Source organism: Eumetopias jubatus, unplaced genomic scaffold (assembly GCF_037043125.1).
Source record: "Eumetopias jubatus isolate StellerSeaLion01/CBP00866 unplaced genomic scaffold, mEumJub1_p1.0 scaffold_8, whole genome shotgun sequence".
NCBI lineage: Eukaryota > Metazoa > Chordata > Mammalia > Carnivora > Otariidae > Eumetopias > Eumetopias jubatus.
Genome location: NW_028274814.1, coordinates 57,236,417 through 57,253,261, shown reverse-complemented (window position 1 = coordinate 57,253,261; position 16,845 = coordinate 57,236,417). Strand labels below are relative to the sequence as shown.

Sequence of the window (16,845 nt, the reverse complement as noted above, 5' to 3'; positions counted from 1 at the left end):
AAAATTAAAAAAATTAACTTTGAAAGACTAAAGAATCATGGGAAAAAAAGCCATGAAGTCTATGTGCAGTATTCCCCTAGCGCTGGCGTTCTGCCGTTCTCATTGATCAGCAAACTTGGTCTTGGCTGGCTGTTCTTGCTGATCTTCTGGGGGAGGGGCCTGTTGCTGTGGTTCCCAAATGTCTTTGCGGAGGCGGAATTGCCCCGCCCTTGTCCGTCCGGGCTAAGCAAGCTGCTCGGGTTTGCTCTCGGGAGCTTTTGTTCTCTGCAAGCTCTCGGTACAGCTTTGGAGGACGAGAGTGAAAATGGCAGCCTCCCAATCCGTGCCCCGGAGGAGCAGAGAACTCGGGGCCCCGCTCCTCAGTCCTCCCCCAGAGAAAAGCTGTCACTCCCGTCTCCCCGGTCTCCGGCCGCACTCCGTGCTCACCCAGCCTGTGACCGAGCATTTCTGTCTCTGGCACCCGACCCCCGTGTGGAGTCTCCAAACCCAGCAGATCCCTGCGCGCTCCCACGCCGCTCCTCCCGGGGGAGGAAGTGGAGTCTCCCTGGCTCTGCCGCTTGTTGGATCCCTGCTGGAGGAGCAGTGGCCCAACTGGGCCGCAGATCAGTTTATGGCAACCCCGAGCTGAGAGCCCGTGCCTCGGCTCCGTCTCTGCAGCCGGTTTCCCCGCTCCGATACCTGGGAGCTCTGCCGCACTCAGGCTCCCCCGGTCTTTCTGTGACCCCGAGGGTCCTGAGACCACACTGTCCCGCGAGGGTTCCACTCCCCGCTTAGCCACTGGAGCGATGTTCCTCAGCGGAGCCGACTTCTAAAAGTTCCGATTTTGTGCTCCGTGGCTCTATCACCTGCCAGAAGCGGCTGACGGAGGCCCCCTTCCCTCCGTCTTTCTTCCCAAATATCGCCTCAGATTCACTTCTCCAAATGTCCCACTTTCCAGAAAGTGGCCGCTTTTCTGTTCCGAGAGTTGCTGCTATTGTTTTCTTCGATTTCCTGTTGAGTTCGTAGGTGTTCAGAATGGTTTGATCCCTATCCAGCTGAATTCTTGGGACCGGGTGAAATTTAGGTCTCCTACTCCTCTGCCATCTTGCTCCTCCCCTATCTGGAAATTTTAAGGAGGATGAGATAATTTACATAATTTGGGATCATGAAGTTGCTGTGCCTGAATACAAAGGGATTGCTGTAATCTCTGGAGATGTTGCATTTAAGGTCTACTTCTTAGAAACTTTGAGAACTTGAAAATAATTATTGAACAGCTTCATTACCCTTTCTTTCAATTCTGTATCAAACTTCTAGCAAAGCAACTGGTATCCAAACTATCTTTGAAGCTCTTCAGGAGGAGCCACAAGGCCAACTTCCTGATTGGCAAGAGTGGTGACACCCAACCACAGGAATTAGTGGAACTTATAGCCTTGTAAAAATTTTTGAAAAGAAAAGGTCCAAAGTGGGGGCAATACACAATGACTTCCAGAACAAAGGAGAGTGGGGGGGGGGCAGTGCTGGCTGGGAAAGCAAGAAAGCCTGCAATTTAGTGGATGTGTGTTGGACTTGACAGTTCTTTTGGGAGACTTGGTTGAGAACTTAGTTTTGGAGTTTGGAACGATCTCAGAGACTGCGAGAAAAACACAGGGAGGAGAGGGAGGGAAGTGCAGCCAGAGGCATTAGGGAATTCATACAAGCTGCCTTCATGTTCCCTGGACCCTCTTTGTATTGTTTCATCACAACCCCTGAGTGGGGACCTCCTTTGGGAGAGACTGTTTCCTAATTAAACTGAGATTCAAAGACCCAGGGCATTCACTGGGAAATGTCCCAAGGAAACAGTCTTGAAATAAATACTGGTACATGTTCTAGTCTCCTGTTCTCACCTGGGATTGGCCCTTTATTTCTTCCAAAGGAAAAAATCCTATTTCTAGGAATTTCAAGATATCCTGGTCAATTAATACATCTATATATTCATTTTCTCTGTCCTAAATGACTCTTATGGTTGATTGGTACAATTAGGAGCAGATCCTTGACCTGGGTAGTGAGCGTTTAGTATGGGATTGTGGAATTCAGAAGGAGGAGGCACATGGATCCTGGTCCTGCCCTCTGGAAGCTTTTAGACCGTTAAGGACTTCAAGTGACAAACACAGAACACCAACAGACAGAAAGGGAAAATTATTTCAGCTGAGCATCAAGATTTGTAAGTCCTGACAGGAGGCAAAGAAGGTTGGAGATGGGGATCAGTCAGGAAGTTTTAGGAAAGGCTTCCTAGACAGGGGGGCAGGATGTAGAATAAGGTTGAGAAGATCTAGAGGGTCAAGACAGGACAGAAAGGAGTGAGGAGGGCATCCCTGGCAGGGCAGGTACTTACCCAGGCCAAAGGCTCATCCCAGGAAGGGTAAGTCAGGATGTAAGGAGCTGAGTTAGGAAGGAGGTGATGTATCTGAAGGTAGGGGGAGAATTAGGGCAAGGCTCTGACACCTGGGTCAGAGTCTGGACTGAATAGAAACCGTTGGAATCATCTCAGATTATTTCATGGAGAAAAGCCCTTTCTGAACATAGCATTTGAGGACGATGTTTGTCTGTGTTGTTATAAGCTGGATTTGTGGAAGGCATTCTCAGGATTCCCAATCATGGGTTTGCTTTCTCTTCCGTGCATTTGGTTGTTCACTTGTTTGTACTGCCTCCTTCTGTTGGACTCATAAAATATGATTATTTAATTCCCAGGTGTTTTGTTCTTCAGGTTGCTTCTCTGGCGTATTCATACTTAGGCTGTAGGCCCATTTTCCCTCATCTTCAGTAAAAGTGAGAAGAGCACAAGGACCACCGTGCACAACACAGTTCAGGGAAACAGAAATTATCAAAAGCATTAGCCCTCTCCAATCCTGCCATTCAGCTGGTCCTCCTTTGGGATTCCTGCTTAGGGTCACTGTATGGACTTCAGAAGACTGTATGACATTTTTTTTTTTTTTTTTTTTTGAGGTGACCAACCTCAGAGGGGTCTGTGATTCAACAAATGTGAAGAACTACTGTTGTACTCTTTGTTGGGAGGTAGGTGGCTGGGCATGGTTCCCCAGAGAGAGAAACATGGTACCAGCATCCTTAGTGCCAACTACAGGAGCCTCCAAGGACAGTTGAAGGGGCTGAAAGAGACAGAGGAATTGGGAAAAGGGAAGTGGGTTCAGTGGGAACCAGTAGGAGGGGTGCCCCATCTTCCCTTGTTCTGAACTCTCTTTCTAGCAGGTATTCCTTCTTTGTCTTCTCCATATTCTGACAATTACAGGATTTCACTTCCCCTTCAGTTTAAATCTACTGAATGCCTGCCATATATCAGGCTCTGTACCAGGTCCACTCACAGCATTATCTCCTGCAATTCCTGTGTTGAAGCTGCAGTGAGAGCACAGAGTGGAGTCAGTCCCTCCCTCTGTCATTGTGTGTTCGCACCATTGCTTCCTGTCAGGCCCCTTTTCAGTGCATTTTATTATCCCCTTTCATTCTTATCTCTATTCTCATATCCTCCTCACTGGCGGCATTTGCTTTAGTGTATTTAACAAATGCTCTTCCAGTCCATGCTCTATATGTGTATTTAGATATATTCCTCCATTCCACAAATACAGTGCTACATGTCAGGCACAGTTGTAGATGCGGGGAATATAGTCAGGAGCCAAACAGTTTAAAAAGTCCTGCTTTCAAGAAGCTTATATTCTTATAGAGTGAGATATAATGAACAAATAAGTAAAACATACAGTACCTTAATTAGTGACAAGTGCTATGGAATAATGAAGGGCTGGGGATAAGGTCTGTTGTGCATGGTTAGGAGTAGATTGCAGTTATTACGTGGGGTGAATCAGGAAGGCCATGCTTTAAACATTCTATTTCACCAAATACAGTGAAGGGAAGAACCATGTGGATATCTGGGTGAGAAGTGGACAGCCAGTGCAAAGGCCCTGAGGTAGGGTCTTGCCTGGTAAGTTAGGAGGCCAGAATATTTAGGAGGCCACTGACAGAGAGAAATGTGTGGGAAGAGACAGAAACAGAAGGCCGAGAAGTAGCTGGATCAGTGACAAATACTGTAGGACTCTGTAGGCCATTGTAAATGCAGACCTTGGCTTTACTCTGAATGAAAACGAAACAGAAAAAGGTTTTCAGCAGAGGAATAATGTGACATTTTTAATAGATGCATGTGAATCCTTCACAAATGTACAGTGTCTTCTGACTGTGTTTTTAAAGGTACATGAATGGCATTGTTCTGTACACCTCATGCTGCTTTTACTTTTCCTACTTGTTACTATTTCTGAGATCTACCCGAGTTGCTCTCTGTAAATGTACTTTATTATCTCTGACTGCCGTGTCATATTTCATTGTGCACACACGGCACATTTTACTTATATGTTCCTCCAGGAACAGACACCGGCACAGCTCCCACTTCCTGCCTCCATAGACAGTCCTGTGAGGAACGTGCTCACATGGGCTCCTTATGGACTCAGGAGAGAGTCTCCTTGGGGTGTGCACCTCGGAGAGGGATCGCAGGGAGGGTGTGTGCGTTCTTAATTCCACTGAGATTGTGCCTCAGGATGGTGCCGCAGTGACGCTCCCACCAGCAGTGTGGGATTGTTTGTATCTCCTCACTGAATTCTCATGCTGATCCAGTGAGGGGGGTCAGGTGAGGTCCTTGTGGGTGAGGAGACTGAGGCTTAGAGAGAGTGAGCCAGTTCCCCAAGTTCATGTAGTCACATGGAAGGGCCAGGGCTCACATCCAGCATTTCTGACATAATGGTCGTTGCTCTTACCTCTAGAGTACCCAGCACTGCCTGTTCCAGAAATAAGATGAGGCATATGCAGGCAAAGAGACTCTTATTATTATTATTATTATTGGTTTTGTTATTATTACTATTATTATTGCATTTTTTGATGTCTGGTCTAACTCAGTAAGCCTATGACCTGTCATAACTCACACCCAATGTGTTTAGCACTAGGAGATGACACTAGAGGAGCAAGTCTAAGTCAGATTATGAAGGAAGGAGAGTGGGGAACCCCTGAAGGGTTTAAAGCCTAAGGGTGGGTGGGGGACACCTCAATCACATACATAGCTAAGAATTGACCATCCTTTTCTATCCTGAGTGAGTCGGTAAATCATAACACTGGAACTAGTGAGTGGCAAATAGGGAGTCTAGATGGATTTGTAGACAGAAGGTCTGACCCGTAAGTCAAAGATTCCTTTTGACAATGTATAGAGAAGACTTTCCCATTATTTTCTTGTTTTTTTATTTCAATTTTTTATTTAAGTTCTACTTAGTTAACATATGTGGTAATATTGATTATTGATTTCAAGACTAGAATTTAGTGATTCATTACTTATATATAACACCCAGTCCTCATCACAAGTGCCCTCCTTAATACCCATTACCCTTTTACCCCATACCTGCCTACCTCCCTCCATTAGCCCTCAGTGGGTTCTGTATAAGACTTTTCAACTTTGACTTGATCTTTCTGTCCTTAAAAACCTCTGTAAACATTTCCTAAAATTCTCTCAAAACCAAAGCCTGAATAGGGGGGACAGTGGGGACTATCTCACTTTGTTTTCTCTGTGCTTCAGAGTCCTTTTCTGGGCATTTCTGTGAATTGTTCATCCAAAGCCTTGATCTCCTCCTGGGAGCTGATCATTTGAATAGCAGTAGGGGAGGAGGGGAAAAGAGAAACCACATGTGGGATTCATTCATTAAGAATATGTATTTAACATATTCGGCAATGTTTTGAGTGAGTTAAAAATAATTCCTTGTGAAAAATTAATAGGGAGTTAAAAGTGAATATCTTAATACAAGCTCAGAGAGCAGGGCAGATTCTCCAGGCCCCTGGCAGCGGACATCCCAGATGGCGCAGGGTGAGTGTGGAGCACAGTGTGGCCAGTGAGGAGACTGTCTGCAGAAGTGCGCTCACCTTCTCTCCTGGAGCCCAGAGACGGAAGAACAGAAGGAATTGTTTAGGTTGTGAGCTACTGAGCTAGGTGACTTATTTCTTTTCTCCCTATCCATCACACTTCACAGCTGTGGATATAAAAACTGTAATTAATTTTTGTCTGGCTGCTCTGGGTGAGGTTTATTAAATGTCAGAATTCAGAGAATTGTCAAAATGTCAAAAAGACTACTTTCCTGGCTCCTCTCCCTTCTCAGTCAGGGACCCTGGGTTGGCTGCTGCCCCCATTTCTCCAGTGTTTCCTTCCCAGGCAGCCTGGTCCTCTCCTTCTTGCAGGTGGTTATGGAGTCCCTGCCCCTTTCTCTCTCCTCCCCTCTGTTCACAGCGCGCCTGTGGGCCTAGGTGGGGAAAGCGAAAGGGTGGCCATTAGCACAGCTGAATGGATGATGCAGACTGAGGAGAAAAGGGGCCACAGTGCCATCTGACCCTGACTACCTGATGTAGGGGCTATGGGTTTATGACTGGGGGTCCAAACTTATATTTTAACCTTAGATGTTATTTTCAAAATGGGTCTGTAATTGCAACGAGGCTGACCAGTCCATGAATTAATCTGTCATAACTCACCCAAGCGCCACTCACACGTCCCATGTGAGAATTACTCTCCAGCAATTCATGCCCTGTTGTGTCTTATAGCTTAATGAGTACATGACACTACCTGAGTTAGATGAACCCAAGTTGGAATATATCAAGTGGTATGTTAAAAAGCAGAATGTTGGGAGCCATTGGCCCCTTTACTGGAGGGAAGGCAATATCGATTTTCCTCTGATGTCTTTGGTGTCAGTTTCTAAGATATTTGTGCTGCAACAACTTCTTTTTTTTTTTTTTTAAAGATTTTATTTATTTATTTGAGAGAGAGAGAGAATGAGAGATAGAAAGCACGAGAGGGAAGAGGGTCAGAGGGAGAAGCAGACTCCCTGCTGAGCAGGAAGCCCGATGTGGGACTCGATCCCGGGACTCCAGGATCATGACCTGAGCCGAAGGCAGTCGCTTAACCAACTGAGCCACCCAGGCGCCCTGTGCTGCAACAACTTCTGAGCTTTAGTTGCTTGGTTGAACACCATTGTTCAGTAAATATTTATTGTTTACGTAGGGATTATGGAGGGATAGCACATAACAGAAAAAAAGATGAAACAGTAGATTTGAAGCCTGAGCAACAGAACTTGGCAGCCCCAACCCAACTCAGCTTAACTCAGCCTCATTGAACCTGATCCCAGACTCTCCACTCCTGGGCTTGCTACAGATCTCTGATCCTAGAATCCTCTTCACTTCCAGCTAGAATGCTGTGTCAGGTCCTTCGCAGAATTGGTCAAAAGCTGGTACGCAGACGAAAGTTGGAGGAAGACGTGAATGAGATGGCCCCTGCCAGAAGACTGACCACTCTGGATTTAGTGGCACTGGGTGTGGGCTGCACAGTGGGAGTAGGTGTGTTTGTCCTGGCTGGTGAGGTGGTTAGAGATATAACAGGACCGTCCATTGTGATCTGTTTGTTGGTAGCCAGCCTATCTTCTATATTGGCTGGGCTGTGCTATGCAGAGTTTGGTGTCCAGGTTCCCTATGCTGGCTCTTCATATCTCTACACTTATGTCACTATGGGTGAACTCTGGGCTTTCATCACTGGCTGGAACCTTATCATCTTCTTTGTTGCTCATACAGCCACTGTGGCCCAGGTTTGGACCTTAGCTTTTGACAATCTGCTTGGGAAGCAGATCTCTCAGACCCTGCATGAGAGCATCTCACCGAATATTCTCCAGGTCCTTGGAGAAATTCTAGGCTTCATTGTTGTGGGCCTTATGTTGTTGCTCATGGAATTGCTGACACTGAGGAATAGGTGGATTTTCCTGGTTTCCAAAGTGTTCACATTGGTGAAAGTTTTGGTTCTCAGTTTTGTTATCATGTCTGGCTTCATGAAGGGGGACCTGCACAACTGGAAGCTCACAGAAGAGGACTACGTAAAGACTGGACTCAATGACACCTCTAGCGTGGGGCCTCTGGGCTCTGGTGGATTCGTGCCTTTTGGCTTCAAGGGGATTCTCCGTGGAGTAGCTATCTGTTTCTATGCATTTATTGGTTTCAGCATTATTATTACCAGAGTTGAAGAAGTCCAGAATCCTGAGCGTTCCATCCCCATGGGAATTGTGATTTCACTGCTCATCTGCTTTTTGGTGTATTTTGGTGTCTCTGCGGCACTTACACTCATGGTGCCTTACTACCTGCTTCGACCTGGGAGCACCTTGCCTGAGGCATTTCTCCATATTGGCTGGACAACTGCCTACTATATTGTAACTTTTGTATTCCTCTGTAGTCTTTCTGTCAGCCTCTTTGGCTTTGTGTTCCCCATTCGTAATCTGATATACATGATGGCACAGGATGGCCTCCTGTTCCCTGTCCTTGCCAGAATCCAAACCAGCACGTACATGCCCAATGTGTCCACTATAATCTTGGGCATTATCATAGGAATCATGGCATTCTTCTTTGGACTCACTGATCTTCTGGATCTCATGTCAGTTGGGGCCCTGCTAGCTTACTCCCTGATGGCTCTTTGTGTTCTCATCCTCAGGTATCAGCCTGAGAGGAGGACTGGGGTAAAAGAAGTACAGGTGCAAGAGGGGAACGGACCTGCTGCTGAGGCGCTGACTCTACAGGGACTATTCTTTCCAGGCAGCCCCACCCCCACTCCACTCTCTGGCCGGGTTGTCGTTGTTTGCTCCTCACTGCTGGTTCTGCTGCTGACTCTTCTCTGCCTGGTGCTGACCCAGTGGCCGGGTCTGCTCTCTGGAGACCCAGCGCCGATCACAGCGGTTGTGCTGCTCCTGGTGCTCATCACTGGGATCACTGGGGTCATATGGAGACAGCCACAGAGCTCCACTCCTCTTCACTTTAAGGTCCCTGCTGTGCCTCTCCTCCCACTCCTGAGCATCTTTGTGAATGTTTGCCTTATGATGCAGATGACAGCTGGAACCTGGCTGAGATTTGGTGTCTGGATGCTGATTGGGTTTGCTCTCTACTTCGGGTATGGGATCCAGCACAGCTTGGTCCCTTAACCCCACTTCAGCTAGGTCCAAAACTGTAGACTCAGCAGTGAACTCAGCAGTGCCAGTCTGTATTTGGGTTGACATTATCACACCTGAATGTAGTCTGACCCCCTGCAATAACGGAGTACTTTTGAGCACATGGAAAGCTTGGCTTCCCATGGGTAGCTGGTGGGAGAACACTAATACAGCTCTGTATTTATTGTGAAATGAAGGATGTGTCTTTGCTCTTTCTCCCCCTATTTTTTTTGTCTACTTTTCAATTGTGTCTGTGCTGCATACTGGGTTTTAAAAAGTTATTATTAAAAGAAACTAGAAAAAGTGTTTTTGTTTTCTTTCAGTTAATATTCAGTAGTGGAAATACTGGATTTTTTCTCTACAACCTCATCAACAGTTGCTATTTCTTGCCTTTTTATTTTAACATTCGGTCAGGTGTAAAATGATATCTCAGGGTAGTTCTAATATACATTTCCTGATGAATAGTGATGCTGACCATTTTTCATGTGTCTGTTAGCCATCTGGTATGTCTTCTTTGGAAAATGTTTATTCAAGCCCTCTGTCCAGTTTTTATTGGATTAGTTGGTTTTTTTTTGGTGTTGAGTTGTATAGTTCTTTATATACTTTGGATAGTAACACTTTTTTAGATATATCAAGTGTCCTGTGGTTAAGTTGATGCTGGATAAAAAAAGAAACCCAACAAAAAAGTGAAAGCGGCTGAGCTGGGTATGCTCGTTGCTGTCTCTTTAACTCACTAATCAAAGTCACAGTGAAGGGGGATGTGAAGACAGAGGCCAGGAATACTACTCTGCTCAGTGGTGCTCAAATTTCAGCAGGTGCCACCTCACCTGGAGAGCTTGTGAAAACAGATTGCTGGGCCCCACCCCCAGCCTTTGGAGTTCAGTAGGTCAGCGTGGCGCCCAGAACTTGTACTTCTAACAAGTTCCCAGGTAAGGCGGATATGCTGGTCCAGGGAACACAATTGAAAACCAAAGCTCCAGCTGACGACCTTGAGAATGTAAAGATTAAGTGAAGGAAACAAAGGTGCGCTTTGCACATTTACTTTCATTTAATGAGACATTTAGATTAAAATACCATCCATTAATCCTTTCCCAGTGGGGAAATCAGAGTGAATCATTTCACAATGTATGTGTATATCAAATTACCACAATGTACTCATTAAATATCTTATAATTTTATATGTCAGTTATACCTCAATAAAGCTGAAATTTTAAAAATGAAATATCACGGTTATCTATGTATCTTTATTTTCTTTATGATTGTAAATCATAGGTAAGGAGTGTGCCTTGTTTACTGCTGAGAGCATCCAGCTGGGGCCAGGCACATAATGAGCATTTAATAAATTCATGTTCAATTGAATTGAGCCTTACACATTTCACTGGTACTGAAAATTCTCCTTCCTTTCAGGCTAGGGCTATGTTATTCCTTTAAAACTATCTTCTGGGGAACTTCCTTGACAAACAGCATTTCTCTCCATCCAGAACTAAATCTAGAGCTGCCTCTAGACCTGTACCGAGCTATTGCCAAGTTTTGCCTTTGTGTGGCGTTGCCTGAGTTCTGGTGACTGTCCTGTCTGTTCCATCAGAGTGGAATCTTGCTCAAAGCAAGGAGTAGGTTCTCTCCTTCCTCTAGACCCAACATTAAGAACAGTGTTGTTCATTCAAAGAGCAACGGGAAAAATACAGACCTGGGGCAGAAGAATACCTGACATGACCTCTACTGGCCCTGCTCCATCTCTTCCCACGGAATATGGGGAGGGGCCAGAAGTAGTGGAATTGATAGAAGGCCCAACTTGCTCTGACTCCAGGGAACCCCAGAAGGTTAAGACTGGCTCCAGTGTGGGCACGACAAGCATCTTTCTTGATGCAGTCTATGGCTGGAATAGAAGGGCCGGTGTTTTTTCTGTTGTATTTATGCATGGGGCCTGCCCTAGGAGGGAGGGCTAGGAAGCTACTTTCTTACTCGCGGAATTTCTTATTTTCCCAACAGGGAGTAGGTGACTCCAAGGAAGCCTGATAGAGGCAGGATTACTCATATGTTTACATGCTCCTTTAGTTGCTTCTTTGAAGGACTGGTGCAAAAACCTTGTGAGAGCATCTAAGATATCTTGGTAAGAGAGAACGTACACCCCAAGTGGGGAGGGAAATGGACTGACATAGAAGGAATTAATAACTGGATAGGGATTAAGGCATCATTACTTTGGAAGGAAACGTATGCACAGAAACTGAGAAAGAGGTATTAGTCAAGGGACACTTCCTGGAGGAGGATGCTTGTGGCGCGATTGGGGAAATAAAAGAGAGGTGAGTTGGAAGAGAAATGGGACGGTAATTCTAGGCATATGGACCTTTAAGAGTCATGAAAGAATGAGACTCTTGTGAGGGATGTGTTTTTTCACATTTGAAGGGAATTTATGAGCCAGGTTTGTATTGTGTATTGTGCCATGGAATGAGATTCCTGAATCAGGAAGGGATGAGATGTGATTCTCACAGCCATCTGGAGGATAGACAGACAGAAGGATGTGGACAGATAGACTCTTCCTGGGAGACATTGTAGAAATGCAAATCCATTGTAGCAACTGCTGTATCATCTAGATCCTTGCTCTAGCAGCATGGGTGTTACCTGGGAGCTTGTAGAAATGCAAATCCTTAGGACCCAACCCAGACCTACTGAATCAGAATCTGCATTTTTAGCAGGCTCCCAAGTGATTTGTATGTTCTTTCATGTTTGAGAAGCACTGGCCTGAGGTGATCAATGATAGGTGTCTGGCCTCAGAGGGACACTATGGAAGGTCTGAAAACTTTGGAATTCGGAGTACAAGAGGATGAGCCTCGGCTGGGGGAGTTGAATTTGGGGAAGAGGGAGAAGTATGGGCATTGGCTTCCTTCTTGTCTCCAGGCCTCCCATACTGCTCACTATGGCAGGTTTTGGCACTCTGCCCACTTTGGGACACTGCCTGTTGTGCCCTCCCAGGAGCCTACTTGGTCTTCAAAGGCTCCCCTGGGACAAGAGTTTCATGGTTGGAGACTGCTGCCCATTCTCTTACCCCTTCTTCATATGATGGCCTTAAAGGGACTGGGGAGGTCATAATAGTCATGCCCCGACTCAGGGTTGTACTGTCCCCTAATCAAATGAGTGATAATGTGATGATACTAATTGAGGAGGCTCTGGAGGTTGGGGGATTGAAGTAGGAGTTCCTTAGTATCTGTCCTGGAAATTAGGATACTTTCATCTTTCAAAAGCTTTAAGGAGAGACCAGATGACTGCATGAGCAGTTATACACTGACAGGGACCAAATTAATGCTTTTTAAGGGATCTTTTAATGATTCTTCATGGGTTGATAATGAACTATATAATTCCAGAGACCTGGAGTGATAGGCAGTGGAACAATGTTACCAGGTGGACATTTGAGAATTTTCTTACACTTTTGATGTAGTTAGATGTTAGATGATGTAGGTTAGTGTACCTGTTCCCCAATCAGAATGAGTGATAAAGACAGGCCAATATTGAAGGAAAACAGATTGAGATTCTGAGATTAGCAAGGTAATGGGGGACATGGGAGGGTGCAGGCTCTCTGGCTGTGCGCACGGCTGTCTCACTTGGCTGTGGAATGCCTCAGATGGGCTCCTGCCCAGAAACAGGGAAATGTACACAATGAGCTCTCAAAATCTTTGTTATCCCAAGAAATCTCTAGTCAACTTGTTAAGTGAAAGAGTGGGGTGGACGTGTGGTGTATATAAGGTGGTGAAGCATAGGGATGATGAATGACAAAAGAAAAAACATTAGAGCATTGAAATCAGCTAAAAATTGTAATCGGGTCTCAGATTTAGGAGAATAAGTTGCATGTTAGGGCTTAAAGAAGAATTTTAGGTTTCCATCTTTCCATGTATTTATATTATCTCATGGATGAGATTTAAAAAACCTCCTAAGGGAATAGAACATCTCTTTTATATATTACTTCTTTATATCTCCAATGCCCACAGAGTGATGATGAAAATAATAGCTACCATTTACTGAGTACTATGCCTTCTGCTTTGTTCCAAGCACTTTACAAAATCACCTATTTAATACAAAAGTTGTAGGAGTTGAGTATCGTTATGCTCACTTTACAAAAGCTGAAACTGAGGCTCAGAGAGGTGCAAAGTGCAGTGAAGTAATTTGTGCCAAGTGAATACTGAAGCTAAGATTTGTACCAAGTTTGAGCAAAGCTCGTGCTGGTAACCCCTCCCTGAGCTGTTCTCTGTACAGAGTAGCCACTCAGTGAGGGATAGATGATCATTGAAACTTGATGGCATAGAGGTAATTGAAAGACAATGGATAATTCCAAATAGTGAATAATGAATAAACAATTTCTATTGTTTGGGGCATGTAGTCAGAGTCACACTTAGTGACACATGCAAGCTTATACTCAGACATTCTCTCACCTTCACTGTGCCCCACCCTGCAGTCAGGAGCTTGGAAAGGGGAGAGGCTGGATGTATTATACTGATAAAGCACCTCATTGAAAGTCATGTGTGTGTGCCAGATATATGGACATATGTCATTGAAGTTCAGTGGAAATAAGCACCAAGGAATGGGGTACATTTTCCTTGGTAGGTCTATAAATATGACTGTATTTGTTAGGTATGATGTGTGTGCCTGTGTGTGTGTGTGTGTGTGTGTGTGTGTGCGCATGCACAAATCCTGAAGGAGTTCAGGCAGCTATAAGAAACTAGCTGCCTTCCTTCCTTGGCCCTGGTTTGTGTGTTTATACTAAATCCTGTTATTAACTTTTCATCTACTTTCAAGGGAACCTCAGTGAGTTTCTTTCTGGGAAGTTCATGGCTAAGAGGCTGGGCTGCTTTGGAGCCCCTATAAATCTGCTATGGTCAGGAGAGGTTTTCAGAGAAACAGCGGCCAAAAAACAATCCCCTCTTGACTTTTCTTTCTAGCCTAATACATAGCCACCCTTGTATGTACACCACCCATGTAACCACCTCCCCTCTCCTAGAACTCCCTGATGAAAAGTACTAAAAGAAGCTATTTTATTTACATCTTCGCTTTCAAATGGGACTTTCTATTTGAGCCATCCCGGAAAGAGGAGAATTAAAAGTTATATTAATTAAGGAATGTGGATTGAGATTGTGAGAAATGGGTGATTTGTGAAACTAACTTCATAGAAAGCAACGAGCTTTGACAGAAGTAAGGATGGTAAGAGGAGCTGAATGTCTCTGTTTCCTTCTTTAGAAAACCTGAAGCAAAGCTCCTGGAAGCAGGAGGCAGGATGACCTGAACATGGTTGGAAGGCAGACAAAGCACAGGAACTCCTTCCTCCACCTTCCAATGCCAGTGCTTGGGAGACTGTTTTATGAGGGATTTTTATGACAAACTTTACATCTGACATTTAATAGCCTCTCTTGTCCAGTGAAGGAGGAAATATAGATATTTATTGACATATAGTGTCTAAAGAGCAAGGAAAATTGACTATGGAGATGGAAGGAGGAAGGTTTTCTTTCGTTCCCTCAGGTATGCAAATTACCCAACTTAATTTGTGTTGTATATGCTTTTCTGTGCTTTGTGCTCTTCTCAGTAATGAGATTAAGAAATCCTTTCATTGTTAATAAGGAACTCAATGGAGGGAGAATGGAGATGAGAGACATATAGATAGAGGCATAATTGGTACCCTGTTCCATTTGAACCATACAGACCTTCAATAAGATCAGGTGCAAGAGAAGGGGGGATAAATGGACGCTGGGACCCAGGTCCTGGCCTTGTCTTCCCTATAGAAAGCTTCCAGCTTCTGCAGTTTTACCTTGAATTTCATGGTCCTTGCATTTCACTCTTTCATGATGATCAGAAGTTCAACATCAAATGATGCCCAAAGTCAAGAAATCCTTCCCAGTAACTATGTCTTTTCCTTGGAATTCCATCCTCCCAATCTCTGACTACTGAAATCCTCCACAATCATCATAGTCCAAATTTAAATGTTACTTCTTGCATACACCTTCCTGGATAACTAGCATCAGAAGCAATTTATTTCCTTCGACCACCTTTACTCCTTTGTGTCAATCTACCATAGTTATCTCTCCACACGCTGTCTTCGGTTATAGTTACCCTGTGTCTTCCTTGTCCCTTACTCAACTCTAAGCTTTTGGAGTGGAGAGACTGTGCCCTGTATACTTTTATATTCTCTCTTCCGGGCACAACACAGAGCCTAAGAATTGTTAAATAACTTTCATGTAAGGTATACAGTTATCGGGAAAGAGGCCATGGGTAGAGATGTAGAAGTAGGTGCATTATGAATATTGATTAAGGATATTATTGTTAGTATGGGTCTGGTCATAATACTTTCAGGTATAATCATATTATTAGGAAATTTTTACCCAACCAGTAGATTTATTCCCATATAATATGTTTATTCATCATTCATTCTTTCTATCATTCAAATATAGAAATTTTCCTACTGGGAAATAGACAATAAGGAAGGAAAAGGAGTTCAAAAAATCACAGTGTGATGAACATGAAAGGAAATAAACAGGGTCTTGTGATAAAAAAAATAACAGGGAATGTTCTTTTGATAGGGAGGATAGGAAAGGCCTTTATGGTCACTGTCATATATTTACCCTACTATGATCCCGACTTAACTGAATTTTATTTTTTTTAAGATTTATTTATTTATTTGACAGAGAGAGACACAGTGAGAGAGGAACACAAGCAGGGGGAGTGGGAGAGAGAGAAGCAGGCTTCCCGCTGAGCAGGGAGCCCGATGCGGGGCTCGATCCCAGGACCCTGGGATCATGACCAGAGCTGATGGCAGATGCTTAACAACTGAGGCACCCAGGCGCCCCTAATTCAATTTTAATCTGAAGAGCAATAATAATAAAATCAGTCACAGAATGAGAAGAACAGCCATTCCACTAGTGGGTGTGTTTGTCAACCCAACTTTAGGATTGGTTTCTCTTTGGTCCAGCTTCCCAATCTCCCTGCTGCCTTGGGAAAGAGGGGAAGTCAGGGCCCTCCCCTTGCCTCAGGATGGACCCTGCTCCCTCTTCTCCAGCTGAGGATTTGGCAAGCAGAGCAGGAGTTATGAGCTTTGATCTTGCTAGAGACTTGGAGACAGATCAAGACAGAGGCCTCTGAAATAAAGCCCCAGGATGTGAGGAGCTGGGGAAGAGATGGAGACAGAAGTTCACAAAGAGAGAGGCTAATTGCTGTCACAGAGACTCCCTCTCACCTCCCACCTCAACGGGTTCTGGGCTCTGTTCTCCTTGGGGGAGATAGTCAGGGCTTTTGGGCTTCTGGTTGGGGGAGATATCCCCTGAGTGACTTTCGAGACCCCTACCCTCTGCCGCAGTCATTCCTGGATCCCTGCTCCAAGGTTGAAGACAACCCAGGCTGTGAGGAGCAGGCCATCCACCAGTGTCTCAACAGCCTCAGCTAGGTCTTTCATTACCAGGGCCTTCTTTTGGCTAATTTCCTGCCCCCTCCTCCAGCCACAAGTTGGTAGCATTAGCTTCTGGGTCTTGCAGATCAGTGGTCACATTAGAAAAGGCTTGGGAGTGGGTAACAGGAATCTGAGACTGGTACCTGGCACTTTTACATCCACTCACCCTTTCCTGACCCTGCTTCCTGTTGGGACATGTTTTGGTCAGTCCCAAGTTCAAGACAAATGGTTCCCCTTCTCATGAAGGCCTTGACCTTGGTGGAGTTGGGGATAATGTTCTATACATTTCACTCCCTGTACTTGTGCTTCTTCAGTCTTTTGATGCTCCTCCTGCAACCTGTCTCTCCCTCCCTCCCAACATTTTCACTCATCTCTACCCCCTGCCTGGTCAGTTCTTCCTGCCTTCTTTCTATGTCAGTTTGCTTG

General features: G+C 44.9%; 1 protein-coding gene and 1 pseudogene across 28 annotated transcripts in view; both read left to right on the top strand.

Annotated features, from left to right (window-relative positions):
• LOC114200901 (ATP-dependent DNA helicase Q1-like) overlaps nucleotides 1–16,845 on the top strand; it is a 136,908-nt gene that overhangs the window by 10,568 nt on the left and 109,495 nt on the right. Inside the window, exon 2 of one of the 28 annotated variants that reach the window (XM_088025951.1) lies at nucleotides 2,962–3,030. The exons of the other annotated variants lie outside the window; for them this stretch is intronic. The gene's annotated coding sequence lies outside the window, so the exon portion shown is untranslated. The remainder of the gene's footprint in view (nucleotides 1–2,961; nucleotides 3,031–16,845) is intronic. 28 annotated transcript variants of the gene reach the window in all.
• On the top strand, nucleotides 7,230–9,022 carry LOC148163712 (cationic amino acid transporter 3 pseudogene; annotated as a pseudogene).